Below are 11,930 nucleotides of genomic sequence, written 5' to 3'. Positions count from 1 at the left end.
GCCTCAGGAGGAGGGCGCGCGCAGGGCCAGAGGAAGTGAGGGGTGGGTAGGGCAAGACAAAGAGCCCTTTCCCCTCCTTCTGGCCCAGAGTCCTCCTCCGCTCCGCCTCCTCCTCTTCTGAGGCTCTGCCTCCTTAAAGGGCCAGCTCCCCTTTTAGGCCGGCACGCAGCCAGGGCCAGGGTCGTGGAGGAGTAGGAGGCGGCAGAGGAGGAGGTGGGTGGCCAGCCAGCCATGCGCGGCCCAAAAAGGCAAGGGGGACGTGCGGGGGAGGAGGAGGAGGTTGGAGGAGGAGGCATGCGGCAAGAGGGAGCGCGCAGGGGGCGGAGGAGAAGGAGGAGGCAGAGGAGGAGGACGCGGAAGTGGCTGGCCGGCCGGCTACATGAGCAGCCGCGGCCATAAAGAAAGCACGTGCGGGGGTGGAGGTGGACACAGGTGGGGCAGTCACGGTTTTGGCACAAAACCGGACCTTGACCGTGCCAGCACCCTCAAAAGCGGGATTGCCCCGCCTGCAGCCGGGTTATGGCATCCCTACACTGGAGGAGCTACAGGTGCCTAGAATATTCTCTCTAGGAATCTCTAGGCCTTTCAGTACAACTTTTAAAGTTGACCATAGAGTTGCACTGGAGGACCTAGATATTCTAAGAGAGAACATATTAATAAAATCTGTGAATAATCAAATCTGCAAATATCAAAGCCGCAAATATGGAGGGATGAATGTATATGAAAAGCAGGTTTGGACCCAGAAGTGGGTGGAGTGAAAATAGGAGGAAGAAACAGCAACAGACAACATCATGCTATTAGCAGAGAACATTGCAGACCTAAAGCAACTTCTAAGGTAAATTAAGGAAGAAAGTGCAAAGGCAGGAATACAGTTGAACATAAATAAGACAAAAATAATGACCACAGAGGATTTTAACACATTCAATCTAGACAATGAAGAAATTAAAACAGTAAAAGATTTCCTGTACCTTGGATCAAACATAGATCAGAATGGGGACTGCAGTAAAGAAATAAGAAGAAGATTAAGAATGAGGAGGGCAGCTATAAAAGGGCCTAAAGAGCAAAGATATACCACTAAACATGAAAATCAGAACAAGCAACTGTATTCTCCATTACCATGGATGGGTGCAAAAGCTGGCCAATTGAAAAAATGAACAAAAAGAGAACAAATTCTGTGCTGGAGAAGAGTCCTGAGGATGCCGTGGACTGCAAAAAGAACAAATAGGTGAGTCGTAGAACAGATCAGCCTGAAATTTCTTTGGAGGCAAAGGCGTACAGACCTCCCCAAAGGGGCGGCCTGCCAGTAGCCGATTTCCCTCCGGAGGGAAGCTGCAGTTGCCAATAATAATAATAATAATAATAATAATAATAATAATAATTTACTTATACCCTGCTCTTCAGCCAAAAGGCTATCAGAGCAGTTTACAGTTTGTTAATTAGACATTTGCCTGCCCTCAGGCTTACAATCTAAAAAAAAGATAAGATACAAAACAAAAGGAGAAAGGAATGGCAGTAGGGAAGGGGAAAGTCCAGCAGATCTGCTCTCCCTCGGAGGCCTGTTGGAGATAATAATAATAATAATAATAATAATAATAATAATAATAATAATAATAATAATTTACTTATACCCTGTTCTTCAGCCAAAAGGCTATCAGAGCAGTTTACAGTTTGTTAATTAGACATTTGCCTGCCCTCAGGCTTACAATCTAAAAAAAAGATAAGATACAAAACAAAAGGAGAAAGGAATGGCAGTAGGGAAGGGGAAAGTCCAGCAGATCTGCTCTCCCTCGGAGGCCTGTTGGAGATAATAATAATAATAATAATAATAATAATAATAATAAGCTTTATTTGTATACCGCTTTTCCATGGACGATCAAAGCGGTTTCCAATATCAAATTAACAAAACATAACAAATCATGACTCTGCTTCTCTCCCCCTCAAGATGGTGGTCGGGAGGAGGGCTTGTCTTCTTTGCAGAGGTCTGTTGTTGCTGGCCTGTTTCTCTCCCCCTCAAGATGGTGGTTGGGAGATGGCCTACCTTCCTCTCCCTCAAAATGGTGGATAGAGGGATGGAGTCAGATAATAATAAAATATTATCTGTAGATCAAAGCAGTTTACAATACAACAGTTATGTGACACATGTCACAGTACAAGACAGTAGATATTACGTTAATTACAAATCACAATTTCATACAGATTGCATAAAAACCTGAGCCATGTACAGACCATTAAAACCATCAGTTATAGGGGGGACTTCCTCATCTAAACAGAGTCAGAAGGGAAAGCTGCTTGAAAGAGGTGGGTTTTTAATGCCCTCTTAAAGGCTTCTACTGTGGAACAGAGTGGGATCTTTTCTGGGAGTGAGTTCCAGAGAGTGGGGGCTGTCGCCGTATAAGCCCTCCGATGGGTAGCTGCTAGCTTTACCTTGGGGCAATCAAGTAAAAGTTTCCCAGATGCCTTCTGGGAGGGCTCAGTTTCTTTAGGGAAGGCCTGATGATGTTGGGCCTACCTTTCTCTCCCTCAGAGGCCAGGATGGAGTCAGATGCCTTCCACCCTGTGGCTTCCTTCCGGAGTATAAACAACCTGATATTTCCAGGTTCTTTTTACGGCGCCTGAGTGATGTTGTGAGTTTGCCACTGGTGCACTTGTGAGTTAAGTGGCATGCAGAGCTGCGCAGACACTGCATGGCTCTTACATCGCAATAATAATAATAATAAATAAAATTTTTATTTATACCCCGCCCTTCCGAATGATCAGGGCGGCTAACAAAATGCGCCGAAGCGCGCAGACAAAGTACAAAGTTAAAAACAGACACAATAATAACAATCCATAAAAAACAATAAAAAACCCCCATTAGCCCAACCTCACGGCCACGAGAGAGGAGGGAGGCCCACAGGATGTTTTAGTCGGGGAATGCCTGATTAAATAGGAAGGTTTTTAAGCCCTTCCTAAATTGGGCCAGGGTGGTGGATGAGCGGAGCTCCGTGGGCAGCGTATTCCAGAGGGCTGGGGCAGCTGTGGAAAAAGATCTTCTGGCCGTAGCAGCCAACCTAGCCCCAGGCACCTTCAGGAGTTGCTGCCCGGATGTTCTGAGGGTGCGAGGCGGAATGTACGGGGAGAGGCGGTCCTTCAGGAATCCTGGACCCAAGCCATTTAGGGCTTTATAGGTAATAACCAACGCCTTATATTGTGCTCGGAAGCGAATGGGCAGCCAATGGAGATCTTTAAGCACGGGTGTTATATGGCTGGTCCTGGAAGCACCAGTGACCAGCCGTGCTGCCATGTTCTGCACCAGTTGCAGCTTCCGAGTTAGATATAAGGGTTGCCCCATGTAGAGTACATTACAGAAATCCAGTCTCGAAGTTACCAGAGCGTGTACAACAGTTTCAAGGTCCCTCTGGGCCAGGTATGGGCGCAGCTGGCGAATCAGCCGAAGCTGATGACAGGTGCTCTTGACTGTCGCATTCACCTGAGCCGTCAGGTGAAGGGAGGAGTCAAGAAGCACCCCCAGACTGCGCACGGAGTCCTTCACGGGGAGCGTGACCCCATTCAGGACAGGTGGAACCACCGTCATTCCTGGACCAGGGGAACCTATCACTAGTACCTCCGTCTTCTCTGGATTAAGTTTGAGTCGGTTTTCCCTCATCCAGCCCATTACTGACTCCAGACAGGCCACGAGGGAAGAGACGCCATCCCCGGTCACTGCATCAGTCGGAGACATAGAGAAAATAATTTGGGTGTCATCAGCGTACTGATAACCCCGCGCCCCATGTCTCCGGATGATCTCTCCCAGCGGTTTCATGTAAATGTTAAATAGCATGGGGGACAGAATGGCTCCTTGAGGGACCCCAGTTTTAAGGGCCCGCTCACTGGAGCACACGTCCCCCAGCTGCACCATCTGGGACCTCCCAGAGAGGTAGGAACGGAACCACTGGAGCGCAGTGCCCCCAATTCCCACCTCAGCCAGGCGCCCCAGAAGGATACCATGGTCTATGGTATCGAAAGCCGCTGAGATGTCCAAGAGCACCAACAGGGACACGCTTCCCCTGTCAATGCCCAGACGGAGATCATCGACCAAGGCGACCATGGCCGTCTCAACCCCATGACCCGCCCGGAAGCCAGTTTGAAATGGGTCCAGATAATCCGTTTCATCCAAGACCTCCTGAAGTTGGATCGCAACCGCCCTCTCAATCACCTTCCCCAAGAATGGTAGCAGCGACACCGGCCGATAATTATTATGAACCAGGGGGTCAAGGGAGGGCTTTTTTAGGATCGGTCTTACTATGGCCAATTTAAGATCCGATGGAAATCGCCCATCCCTGAAGGATGTATTTATTATCCGGCGTAACAAAAGTGTCACCGCCGGTCCCCCCTGGGCCGCTAACCATGAGGGACAGGGATCAAGAGAGCAGGTTGTTTTCCGAACACTTCCGAGGATCTTGTCCACATCCTCGGTACTCACCGACTCGAACTGATCCAGAATAATACAATCTACGGAGGCTCCGGACACTTCTACCCTAGGTTCTGCCATAATGTCGGCGTTCAGACCTTCGCTTATACGAGAAGTTTTATCCACGAAAAAGTCATTAAACAAGTCACAGCAGGCCTTAGAAGGTTCAAGGATCTGGTTCAGGGCAGGAGGGAGCTGAGTTAGCTCCCTGACCACCCTGAACAACTCTGCTGGACGTGACTCCGCGGACGCAATGCGAGCAGCATAGAACGAATTCTTTGTTGCTCGTATTGCCTCTCCGTAGTCCTCTAACAGTCGGTCTAGGAGAGTCTTGTCGCTTAAGCGAAGGTGTTTCCGCCAACGGTACTCTAGCCGTCGCAGAGCCCGCTTCCTTGCCCGGAGATCTTCTGTATACCAGGGCTTACGTTTGGAAGCGGGCCTGAGAGGGCGCTTGGGAGCGATTCTGTGTATAGCCCCAGAAAGGCCGGCATTCCAGATGCCAGTAAGGGCATCAACAGAGTCGTCGTCGTTTCCAGCCGTGAACCCCTCTAAGGCTTCCTGGAACCTCTCAGGTTCCATCAGCCTTCGAGGGTGGACCATCCTAACCGGTCCACCACCCCCAGGGGGGATCTGGGTAGACGCCTTGATTATCACCTCTACCAGGAAATGATCCGTCCATGGCAAGGGGGAAATATCAGCTATTTCCACCCACGGATCTTCCGCCTCCGAGCAGAAGACCAAATCGAGAGTATTACCCGCACAGTGCGTGGGACCCTGTATCAGCTGAGACAGGCCCATGGCCGCCATGGTCTCCATGAATTCCCGAGCCGCACCAGATGGAACAGAGCTGGCCGTGAGGGAGATGTTGAAGTCACCCAGGACAAGAAGCCTGGGCGTCTCCAACATCAGCTCAGCAACCAGCTGTGTCAGCTCGTTAAGGGAGTCCGCTAATGCACGGGGTGGCCGATACACTAACAGAATCCCTAGACTGTCCCTAGCCTTTAGGGTCAGGTAAATACACTCGATATAGGTGGTCTGTCGGAGGTGGTTCCTGGTGAGGGACACGGTGTTCCTATGTACCAAGGCGACACCACCCCCCCGCCCACCTAACCTGCGCTGGTCCTTCACCGAGTACCCGGCAGGCAGGGCCTGAGCCCACACAGCATCCCCTTCAGGCCCCAGCCAGGTCTCGGTAATGCAAGCCAGGTCACACTTAGAGTCCTCCAGGAGGTCCTGGAGGATGTGGGTCTTGTTATTAATGGACCTGGCATTGCACAGGAGCAGCGACAGGGTTTGTGGCACGGCTGGAGAGACCCTCAGGTCCTTCAGGTTGGGAGGGGGACAGGAAGGCGAGATAGATATGATGCATCTATCCCGCCTTCCCCTGGAACGGAAGTCCCTTCTCCCACCGCCATACCTCCCCCTGCCCCGCACAACCTCAATAGGGGCTCCGCCCACCAAGATGTTGTCCCCAGCCCAGGCATCCCCCGCATCTCTATCCCTCCCCCACCCTCCTATGGCTGTTAATGGAGCAGGGGCTAGCCACTGTAGGCATCCCCTGCTCCTAAGGCTATTCTAGCCTCCTGCATCCGCATGCAATGGCAGCACCTGTGTACATGGGACGGCACCATTACTATGCTGCCAGTCCTTACTAGGGTTAGGGAGCGTGCGTTGGTATGCGCTCCCTAACCCTAGTATTGCCGGGAGTACGCCGCTTTATGGCGATTGTGTACCATCCCAAAGATGACTAAATTGAGGCTGTTGCATTTGTAATTGTTAGCTGCCCTCAAGTTGGCTCCAACTCGTTGTGACCCTTTGGATATCTCCAGTAATCCCTATCCTCCACTGCCTTGCCCAGATCCTGCAAGCCCTTGCCCATAACCCCCCCCCCCCCCCCGATCAAGTCTATCCATCTCTTTATGGCTGTCCTTTCTTCTACCTGTCAGGGGGGCTATGATGCCTCTCTCTTGTGGGTTGACAGATGTTTTTCTCCTCGTCTTTTGGAAATGGCAGACATAACAACACATAGATGGGATGGCAAATTCATGGTGTCACCCTCATGGGCCTCAACAAAATTTGACAAAATCAGCAACTATTAAAAAAAAACCCAGCAACAACAAAAACAACAGTATGTGCTTGTAGCATGTGCAGATGAAACCATGCGATTCAAAGCATTATTGCATTTGGGTCGTAATGACAGTTCTGATCAGAGTACATGTGCAATAAAAAGTTAAAATAAATTCACAGAGTTTAATCATGTAGGTATACTGATGACTCAGTAACTGTAATCCATTGATTGTTTTCACCAACTATCATTCTGAGGCATACTGCCTTGGAACATGAAGGTTCCATTTAGCACACTATGATTGCATCCACACTGCAGAAATAATCCAGTTGACACCACTTTAAGTGTCATGGCTCTATACTGTGGAATTCTGGGGACTGTAGTTTTGTGAGGTATTTACTCTTCTCTGTCAGAGCGCTCTAACAAACCACAGTCCCCAGAATTCCATAGCATTGAGCCATACCAGTTAAAGTGGTATAAACCTGGATTATTTCTGCAATGTGGATGCAGCCCATGACAAACTTGGTTGTTAGTCCTGTGTTCCATGACTTTTGTGTAATTCACATGGAAAGGCAATTAAGGAATGATAACCTCATCTTGGGCAGTGTGTGCTGCAAATTAATTTTGAATTGTGTGAGTACTCTGATTGTGAGTTCCTGCATGGCAGGGGGTTGGACTGGATGGCCCTTGTGGTCTCTTCCAACTCTATGATTTTAAATATTAGGGGAAGTAGGCTAATATACAAAATAGGTCGCCCAACTAGGTTGGTGTTTTGCTACCAATATTTTTTCTTAATGAAATTGACCTGTTGTGGATTTGGGGTGCGTATTGAAGAGTGGAGTTTTAGTTAGGGTTGCCATACCTGAGGACCTCCAAACTGGGACTAATGTAGGACAAGGTTTGAAAATGTAGGACTTTTTTTTAAAAAATTTCCTGGCCAGGAAATTTAAAAAAAAAGGTCCTACATTTTCAAACCTTGTCCTCCTCCTCCTCCTGCTCCCCGGCTTGGGAGAAAGCCTCGGCCTCCTCTCAGGCCGAGAAGGGGTGCGGGGGCCGCTTGGCTTCCTCCCAGGCCGGGAAGGGGCGTGGGGGCCGCTTGGCATCACGGCGATCACCGCGGTGCCAAGCGGCCTCCTCCTCCCCGGCCTCACGGAGGCCTTGGAGGACCCCGCGATCGTGGAGCCGCCTCCAAGGCCTCGCTGTGGCCTGGGAGGGAGCATCTCCATGGCCGGAGCTCTGACCGCGGAGAGCGCTCCCAGGCCTCAGCGAGGCCTTGGAGGACCCCACGGCGCACGCAGGGGCGGAGGTGGCCACGGGTGGTGCCATCCCGGTCTTGGCACCAAACCGGACCGGGACCGGGACGGCACCGCCCAAAGCAGGATTGCCCCGCCTACAGGCGGGATATGGCATCCCTAGTTTTAGTGAGAAAGAGAAAATCCCCATGCTATGGTTCCAACTCAGGTCAGATTCATTCTTAAAACATTGGTAGAAAAAACATGTACATATTGTGGTGATCTATATATGAAAGAACCTGTTTCCACAGATATTAGGAATTATCCCTTAAGCCAAGCACCTGGTGCATTTCTCACTAAAAGTCTGCTCACCCACGCAAGCTACTACAACTTTTATGGTAAATCTCCCTACTCTATGCCAGTGTCTTGCTCTAGCGTGTGTGCGCACACACACACTGCATACAGCTGTTTATTTAAAAAAGAAATTATGTGTCAGACAGTGTCTAGCCCTACTGCCTGAAGGAAGAGGCCCCTCCCTCCTTAACTGTCATCTTGGCCTCAGAGGGAGCGATCAGGCAGACCCAGCAACATCAGGGACAGCCTGAAGGAAGAGGCCCCCCCTCCTCAACTGTCATCTTGGCCTCAGAGGGAGCGATCAGGCAGACCCAGCAACATCAGGGACAGCCTGAAGGAAGAGGCCCCTCCCTCCTTAACTGTCATCTTGGCCTCAGAGGGAGCGATCAGGCAGACCCAGCAACATCAGGGACAGCCTGAAGGAAGAGGCCCCCCCTCCTCAACTGTCATCTTGGCCTCAGAGGGAGCGATCAGGCAGACCCAGCAACATCAGGGACAGCCTGAAGGAAGAGGCCCCTCCCTCCTCAACTGTCATCTTGGCCTCAGAGGGAGCCATCAGGCAGACCCAGCAACATCAGGGACAGCCTGAAGGAAGAGGCCCTTCCCTCCTCAACTGTCATCTTGGCCTCAGAGGGAGCGATCAGGCAGACCCAGCAACATCAGGGACAGCCTGAAGGAAGAGGCCCCTCCCTCTTTAACTCATCTCGGCCTCAGAGGGAGCGATCAGGCAGACCCAGCAACATCGAGGACTGCCTGAAGGAAGAGGCTCCTCCCTCTTTAACTGTCATCTTGGCCTCAGAGGGAGCGATTAGGCAGACCCAGAAACATCAGGGACTGCCTGAAGGAAGAGGCCCCTGCCTCTTTAACTGTCATCTTGGCCTCAGAGGGAGCGATTAGGCAGACCCAGAAACATCAGGGACTGCCTGAAGGAAGAGGCCCCTCCCTCCTTAACTGTCATCTTGGCCTCAGAGGGAGCGATCAGGAAGACCCAGCAACATCAGGGACAGCCTGAAGGAAGAGGCCCCTCCCTCCTTAACTGTCATCTTGGCCTCAGAGGGAGCGATCAGGCAGACCCAGCAACATCAGGGACAGCCTGAAGGAAGAGGCCCCTCCCTCTTTAACTGTCATCTCGGCCTCAGAGGGAGCGATCAGGCAGACCCAGCAACATCAAGGACTGCCTGAAGGAAGAGGCCCCTCCCTCCTTAACTGTCATCTTGGCCTCAGAGGGAGCGATTAGGCAGACCCAGAAACATCAGGGACTGCCTGAAGGAAGAGGCCCCTGCCTCTTTAACTGTCATCTCAGCCTCAGAGGGAGCGATCAGGCAGACCCAGCAACATCAGGGACAGCCTGAAGGAAGAGGCCCCTCCCTCTTTAACTGTCATCTCGGCCTCAGAGGGAGCGATCAGGCAGACCCAGCAACATCGAGGACTGCCTGAAGGAAGAGGCTCCTCCCTCTTTAACTGTCATCTTGGCCTCAGAGGGAGCTATTAGGCAGACCCAGAAACATCAGGGACTGCCTGAAGGAAGAGGCCCCTGCCTCTTTAACTGTCATCTCGGCCTCAGAGGGAGCGATCAGGCAGACCCAGCAACATCAGGGACAGCCTGAAGGAAGAGGCCCCTCCCTCTTTAACTGTCATCTCGGCCTCAGAGTGAGCGATCAGGCAGACCCAGCAACATCAGGGACAGCCTGAAGGAAGAGGCCCCTCCCTCCTCAACTGTCATCTTGGCCTCAGAGGGAGCGATCAGGCAGACCCAGCAACATCAGGGACAGCCTGAAGGAAGAGGCCCCTCCCTCTTTAACTGTCATCTCGGCCTCAGAGGGAGCGATCAGGCAGACCCAGCAACATCAGGGACTGCCTGAAGGAAGAGGCTCCTCCCTCTTTAACTGTCATCTTGGCCTCAGAGGGAGCGATTAGGCAGACCCAGAAACATCAGGGACTGCCTGAAGGAAGAGGCCCCTGCCTCTTTAACTGTCATCTCGGCCTCAGAGGGAGCGATCAGGCAGACCCAGCAACATCAGGGACAGCCTGAAGGAAGAGGCTCCTCCCTCTTTAACTGTCATCTTGGCCTCAGAGGGAGCGATCAGGCAGACCCAGCAACATCGGGGACTGCCTGAAGGAAGAGGCTCCTCCCTCTTTAACTGTCATCATCGGCCTCAGAGGGAGCGATTAGGCAGACCCAAAAACCTCAAGGACTGCCTGAAGGAAGAGGCCCCTCCCTCTTTAACTGTCATCTCGGCCTCAGAGGGAGCGATCAGGCAGACCCAGCAACATCAGGGACTGCCTGAAGGTTGAGACTTCTCCCTCCTTTAACTGTCACCTTATATTTGTTTTGTATTCATTTTTTACTGTACACCGCTATGATCATTGCGGAATAGCGGTCTATAAATAAAACTTATTATTATTATTATTACCAGTCAAAAGGCATTGTGAAATATTCCAGCATTCTCTCCCCTTAATACATTTTGGAGGGAAGAAAATAAAAGATATAGTAGGGACACACCTCAGGTTTCTGTGCTATGATGGCAATGTCTGTGATCATTAGCCTTGCCTAAATACTCAATGTATTACTTCTCAGATCTTGTCTGATCATGGAAGCTAAGCAGGGTCAGTCCTTGGTTAGTACTTGGATAGAATGAATACCTGGGGCTGTAAGCTCTGTTTCAGAGGAAGGAACTGGCAAAACCAGCTCTGAGTATTCTTTGCCTAAGAAAACCCTCTGAAAAATTAATGGTAAGTTAACAGGTGTCTTGAAGGCACCCCCACCCACATACTGTGATTTCTACTGTGCCATCCATGAACTGGGCAGAGTTTGATAACAACAATGTGATTCCATGCCTCTACCCCATGTTTTCCCTTGCCAATGGCACCATGGATTGCTGGACTCACAGCTACCATGGTGGAGGGATTACTGTTGTCCTGGAACTTCTCAGGCAAATGTCTTCATAAATCATTACACTCACTTGGATAGGTCATTCTCTCTCTGCCTGACCTACCTGACATGGTTGTGAGGATAAAACTATTGAGGAAAGGGGCTGCATAAACCACCTTGAGCCCAAAAGTGTGGTGTAAAAGTACGTAGCAATTGCATACAGACAAATATTATTCACACTGTTGTAGGAGTATTTTTCTGTTCATGCCGACATGCTTTGCACAGTGTTTGTCTTTTGGATTAAAATGGGAGAATTTCCAACCAGTTAGACATAAATTGCAAAAATTAATCTGGTACTTCCCTCTCGGGGAAGGAAACAGGTTAACTATTACAAGTACAGAAAACCAAAGGTCAAGGCACAAATGATTAACCAAACCATGCTAACATTCTGTATTTTTCCTGTCTATTTTGTTTCTGCCTATAAAAAGGAATAGACTTGCCTAGTTTCGGAGTCAACTGAATTGGTCAAGTGTCAATTGAGTTGGCCAGGTGTCACTTAAATTGTCCATACCAGATGGATGCCTTTGTCTGATTTCTTTACACATTGCAGTTGGCAGACTGAGACACAAGGTTTGATGTTTTGCTATATTTGACGGAAGCCAGGAAAAAAAATATTATCCAGGACAACTTTTATTTCATTTTCATTTTCAATTGGTATTTGATTTTCATTTTTATTACTCCCAGGAAAGTGGCTGCCGGTTGGAAGCCGAAGGGTTGGAGCTGGATTTTGCCATTCCCAATTCATTTCTTCTAAGCATGGAGAAGAAAAAGGAAAAAGGAGTATGGGAAAATGTGGCATTCTTTCCGATGTTCCAGGCAAGAATTATTTCTTAGAGTTTCTTTGATAATACATTACAGTTGCCAAAATGCTTGGAATGCTGACATCAAGCAAAATTT

This window comes from Sceloporus occidentalis, unplaced genomic scaffold, assembly GCF_023333645.1.
Source record: "Sceloporus occidentalis isolate IW3139 unplaced genomic scaffold, rSceOcc1.0.p SCAF_1, whole genome shotgun sequence".
In the NCBI taxonomy this organism is placed as follows: Eukaryota; Metazoa; Chordata; class Lepidosauria; order Squamata; family Phrynosomatidae; genus Sceloporus; species Sceloporus occidentalis.
The sequence above is the reverse complement of the archived record's forward strand: the minus strand, read 5'-3'. Positions refer to the sequence as shown.